This window comes from Globicephala melas, chromosome 1, assembly GCF_963455315.2.
Source record: "Globicephala melas chromosome 1, mGloMel1.2, whole genome shotgun sequence".
NCBI lineage: Eukaryota > Metazoa > Chordata > Mammalia > Artiodactyla > Delphinidae > Globicephala > Globicephala melas.
The window spans coordinates 131,704,661-131,711,421 of NC_083314.1; positions in this window are offsets into that span (position 1 = coordinate 131,704,661).

A 6,761-nucleotide genomic window follows, 5' to 3' on the forward strand; every position below is an offset into this window, starting at 1 on the left:
TAAATTCTCAGGGAAGATTTTTTTCCTACTCACATCCCAGGACAAAATAGACAAGGTTACTGTTATTCCCCCTTGCTAATAGCAAAATTTTATCTAATATTTTCACTGGTGGTGGAGTTCTTCAAGGAACCTGATCTTAGTTCTAAATCTATGTCTCCCAAAGACTTGACATCTCATTTGCCCCTAAGATGCTACTAAAACATCAAACTCCTGTGTTAGACCAGCAAACAGTGCAGAGAATCAGCAGCAGAAGTTCAGGTGCTTACGGTTCTGGTTTTCAGTTCCTATTTGTTTTAAGCCCACAAAAATATGTCTTCATTTTTGTGGGATTATCTAAGCATTTAAAAAGATATTTATCATAATTAATGAGTATTTCTAGTTTTTTTAATAAGAAGAATGTTTAACTTATTTAACCTACTCTAATGCTGGGAGAAGAGACCTCCTTCTGCATTATTTAGACTATAATTCTAATATTAACCCTCTAAGCTATGGCTCTTTGTACACAGCACTTTATCACCACCAGCAGAGCATGGCTCTTTTAAATGAAGTTCTGGCTTTCCAGACTCTTGTCCATAGTCTTAAAAGACTATTATTTTGGCCACAGTCTTAAAAATTTTATTTGGAAAGTCAAAGTTGAAAAGTGACCTCTTTGAGCTGTGTATATCTTCCCCATTCCCTGGACTAATGAACTTTAGCCCATGACTTAGTGTTAATAGGAACATGGCTGTGGAATAAGGAAGTCAGGAGATTACTGGGAAGAAAAAGTGTGTCAGGTAATAGTTCACAATATACTGGCTAATAAGGCTTATTTTTTCCAGTATCTTCTTTTTTAAATATGGTTCTCTTTCTTTCAATATTTTATTATAAAAAGTTCAAATAGAAAGTTAAAAGAATGATATCATGCACACCTACAAATCTACCACCTGGATTCAATAATTGTTTACATTTTTCTACATTTTAAATGATATGTATGCATAAAGAGATTATATATGTATGTATTTGTATGTATACTTATATACAATCATTTGAAAGTAAGTTGTAGACATTTTGTACCTCACCTAAGAATAAAGACATTTTCCTACATAACCTAAGAATGTTGAACAATAATTCCCAGATACCATCTAATTTCCAGTCCATTTGTAAATGTCCAAGTGTGTATTATAGCTTTCCCCACACCCTTAGCAGTTTTAGATAAAGAGAACACTCTTGGTTGATATTGGATGTTTTTAGTATGACAAAGCTTTGGAAGAAGGGGATGGTTATTTCATTATTTGTACAAAAAGCCCTTGAAAAGAAGGATATAATCTACATAAATATTCTTCATTTTCCAGTATATGAGGATATTGGAGCTGCAAGAGTCACTTTATCAACCTCAGTTTTTCAGATCTAATATAAATTCCCCAAACTCAACAAATTTTTATATGCTATAATGTTTCCTATTTAGAATGTTAGTTGGTTCCAACTGCACATAAACTTCTTAATCCTTGCAGAACTGATATTATTACAGAAAATGAATAGTTATACTTTCGATTTAGGCTTTCAAAAACTACCTGTGATAGTCACCTTAGGACTGAGGGCGTGAGCCCTGAGTCTGCCTCTCTTTGTTTCCCAGCCATGATTCATGAATGTGCACCTAGCTAGCCAGCTCCTAAGGTAGCCACAAGTGGTATAAGTGAGTTGGTCTAGAAAGCTGATGTATACCCAGCTGTAATAAAGCAGACAACACAAATATACAAAAACACCATCTTGGCCTGATTCACATCAAGCTATTCAGAGCTACAGTTTAGCTCCAGTTAACATTTTGCCATTACTATAAAGCCAATGGCTTCATTTTTCAATTTGTAAATTCCCTGGCATATGCCTCCCAGTGCTTAAGATGCTAGTCTTTAACTGGGTAAGATTTCAAAAGTAATGATCATAATATGTTAGCTATTTAATATAGGATTAACATTACATGTCTGTAAGGAATTTTTACTTTTAGCTGTAAGTGTGCGTATTTCTGATGAAGTTAAGGCTGATACGGCTGACCTGCATTTCTATACTTTCAGGTACTACACAGCATGAATCTCCTCCTTCCCAGCCTAGTTTTTCTCTCTAAATATTCTCTCTCTTGTGCTATGCTATACTCTCCATGGTCAAAACACCTGTTAATCCCCTTACTCTCCAGCAGGCTTGGCCTACACATCTGGTGGAGCTATTGAATCTATCTGCAAATCTCAGCTGGGAGCAGTTTCTCTGCTCAGTCTTCATGACCAGAGCACGCAGGGCATATAGGCTTGTACCAGAAAATGCTGAGAACATATTGCTGAAGTTACTGAAAGGGGAATTTGAGGCAGTCAATTTGCTACAAGGACTCTAATGGGTCAGTTGCCCTGGAGAAAATGATGAACACTTCTCACTTCAAGTGCCCTCTACTGCAGATCCAGCACCTCAGAGCTGAGAAAGTATAGCTGCCTCCTGTGCACCTCTCATCCACTTCACCAGGCTTTCATTTCCTTTCGGCATTTTCCTATTTAAATGACCTCATTTGTTAGATACAATCATCCTTTCCTCTGATGTTTTGATGATATTAAGAAGCATAAAAATGTGATAATTCTATGTGGCACAGAGGGCTTTAGAGCACACAGCACTCAAAGTGACCTTCTACTTTTAAGCTTCCTCCCAACCCTACCCCAGGGAAGAAACAACAGGTAATTCTTTCCACAGTGATACCCAACGACTGTATCAGTGGTGGGTGCATGACTAAAGGCGACATGCATCCAAGCAGATAGAACTGACTAATAGGAGTGCTGGAAATTAGTGAAACCAATCAAACTATCTCCCTCTGTTATTCAGAGAGTAGAATACAGAGAAGACCTTGAATCTACACATATTCAGAAAAAGAGATGCCTGAAAGACAACCTGCCCTGGAGTTGGGACAGAGATCATGAAATTAGCATCTCCTGAGCTGCCTCAGTCGCTGACAAGCTTCCAGTTCTGGTTCCAGTGCCAGCTCCAATCTTAACCTGAAATAGTTGGCCCGATAGGTGGGTGCTCATGGATCATCACAGGGAAATCAAAAGGGGCAGACTAAGAGCCCAGGGGCTCAGTACTAAGGTAACTAAGAATGTAATTTTTCAAAATTAAATCTAAAGTATCTCCATTCATTCAAATAATATCAGTTCTGCAAAGATGAAAGATTTTACATACAGTTGGAGCCAACTAAAGCAGTAGGTAGGAAAGATTCTTGCATATAAAAACTTCTTGAGTTTGGGAGATTTACATTAGGTCTGAAATAGTAAGGTTGATAAAGTGATTCTTTTGTAGCTCCATTATTCCCAGAATAATTGGGAAACATACCATAGAAGATCTATCTGGCTAAGGTTATTTCCTAAAAATAAACACTTATTTCCTTAAATTCTCCTAACTATTCTTTGAAATCAAAGAGCTTATCTCACTCAGAGATATATAACACCTTAAAGTAATTAGGTAAGGTCCAAGACTAAATAAAGTATTACATAAAGCAGAAGTGGGGATTCTGCTTTAAACAGGAGTGTAGACTAGAGATTCTCAAACAAATAGACATCCCACTGCAAAACACTTAATGCTGGACAAAAAGTTAATGAAATCCTCAAGGTCTAAAAACTTGACAAGGGAGCTGAAACAAGAAAGATAAGAAAATCAAACTTCAGGTATTAAATTTAGCAAATAAAAATATAGAACATCCAGTTAAATTTGAATTTTAGGTGAAAAAAAATTATTTTATGGGACATGCTTGTACTAAAAAATTACCCATTGTTCATCCTAAATTCATATATAACCGAGTGACCTGTATTTTGTCTGACAACACTGTCCCAGGACCACATGGTTACTGCTTATATGCTACTGGGCTGAGGCTTTGTATTTGCAAACAGTGGGGGCTAAACCTGGGAGCTTCACACAAAGCTAGGACCCTCTTTCTGTCCAAGGGAACCAATAGGGAAATATGTCTGTCTCTCCTATATCTCTGATTAGAAAAAAAAAAACATAGCCCTAGTAAGTCTCCCCATGAGAACATGGACTGGAATTCAATTTGTATTTACAGCTTGGTGGGTGAAATTAAAGTTCTAAAAGCTTGGTAGAGCCCCTGACTCAGAAGACGATGCAAATTCACTCTGAGGGAAAGCATGTTTAACTCAGATCTCTTATCGTTTCCAAAAATGAAGTTCAATCAAAAATGATTCCACAGGGCTTCCCTGGTGGCGTAGTGGTTGAGAGTCCGCCTGCCAATGCAAGGGACACGGGTTCGTGCCCCGGTCCGGGAGGATCCCACGTGCCACGGAGCGGCTGGGCCCATGAGCCATGGCTGCTGGGCTTGCGCGTCCGGAGCCTGTACTCTGCAATGGGAGAGGCCACAGTGGTGAGAGGCCCGCGTACCGCAAAAAAAAAAGATTCCACAATTTTAAAAAACATGCAACAGTAAACAAGCCACTATGAGTTAGAGTTAACAGAAATAACAATAGATTTAGATGACCTAGGACTCCAAATATTGACATCATCAGCTACCTAATATAAGGTAATTACTAATAAGCTATGTTAAAAATAGATATTGAGATTTTTAAAATAAGCATAAAACAAGATACAATAAAAATGCCTAGAAGATTTGAAAAAGGATTCCTCAAGTTAAAAACTAATGTCATTGAAATTTAAAATTCAATAAATATTTGATACAATAAGGCTAGGCTACTCTAACAAAAAGATCCAACAATAATTCAGTGCCATAAAGGAGACTAAAGTTTACTTTCTTCCCACATAATAGTCTGAGGCAATGTTCAAGGTAAACGTTGAGCCTCTATTTCATTTGGCCATTCAGGGATACACTATCCTCCAGGTCCCTGTTTTCATCTATAGATGGGGTAGTGAGTTGTCATGGGTTCCAGATAGCTAGAAGGGAGAAGAGAGAATGGAGGAGTTATGAATAGGCCTTACATTTCCATCCTGGAAGTGGTATACTTCTATTCTGTTCATGTTTTATTGACAAGAACTTAGACCTAAGTGTGCTCCTTGGTAATTCCTCCTCTCACCCCTCCCCAACCCACTGACCCCAGGCATACGTTGTCCTACTTTCTGTAACCATAAATTACTTTGAATTTTCCAGAATTTTAAATAAATAAAATTATATGATATATACCCTTTTTTGTTTTGGTGGTGGTGGTGGTGGTGGTGGGGTCTGTTTTTTTTCACTCAATAAAATTATGTTAAGATTCATCCATGTTAGGATGCGAATAGAGATCATCATACGAAGTGAAGTAAGTCAGAAAGAGAAAGACAAATACCATATGATACACTTATATGTGGAACCTAAAACATGACACAAAAGAACCTATCTACAAAACAGAAATAGAATCACAGATATAGAGAACAGACTTGTGGTTGCAAAGGGGGAGGGAGTTGGGGGAGGGATGGAATGGGATGTTGGGGTTAGCAGATATAAGCTGTTATGTATGGAATGGATAAACAGCAAGGTCCTACTGTATAGCACAGGGAACTATATTCAGTACCCTATGACAAACCATAATGGAAAAGAATATTTTTAAAAAGAATGTGTGTATATATATATATATATATATATATATATATAACTGAATCACTTTGCTGTACAGCAGAAATTAACACAATATTGTAAATCAACTATACTTCAATAAAAAAAGATATATCCATGTTACTGTATATATTACAGACGTTGGTATATATTAAAAACGTTGGTGCACAAATCTTTGTATGAACATGTGCTTTTATTTCTCTGGGTGAAATGGCTGGATCATTTGTGAGGTGTATATAACATTTTAAGAATGTTAAAGCAACCTTGCAGGTTTGGAATAAATCTCACTTGGATATGATATATAATTCCTTTATATATTGTTGAAATAACTAGGTAAAATTTTATTAGAAATTTTTGAATTTACATTCAGGAGGATGTTATTCTGTAGTTTTATTTAGTCGTAAGGTCTTTTTCTTGATTTTGGCATCAGGAAAAACTGGTTTTATTTCTTGTGTGAGTAGGGGAAAAGTCCCTCTACTTTCATTTTTCCTGAGGAATTTCTGTAGAATTAGTACTATTTATTCCTTAAATATTTAGTAGGATTCACTGGTGAAGTTAAGTGGGCCAGGAATTCTCTTTGTGTGAAGATTTTTAACTACAAATTTAATTTCTTTAATAGTTATTACGATGTTTAAATTATCTAATTCTACTTGAGGGATCTTTGGTAGTTTGGGTCATTCAAGGAATTTTTCCATGTCATCTAGGTACTGATTTTACTGAGAAAAGAATGTTTATAATCATTGTTTTCTGCTTAGGTCTTTATTACTTTTTTGCCTTAAAATCTACTGTGTCTGATATTATTTTAGGCACTTCAGCTTTCTTTTAATTAGTGTTAGCGTCATATAACTTGTTTCATCATTTTACTTTTAGCTTATTTGTGTCTTTATGTTTAAAATAGGTTGCTATGATCAGGTGTAGCTCTTACATATTTCATCTTGATAAAAGAAACTGCCAGAAGAAACCTACTGAAAATATTATATTTAACAGTAAATTGTTGAAAGATCCCCCCGGTATTGGTAATGAGATAAAGATGCTTCTTCTCACCACTTCTATTCAACATTATAATGGAGGAGCTAGCCAGTGAAATAAAACAAGAAAAAGAAATAAATGGATTAAGAATGTATGAGAACAGGGCTTCCCTGGTGGTGCAGTGGTTAAGAATCCACCTGCCAATGCAGGAGACATAGGTTCGAGCCCTGGT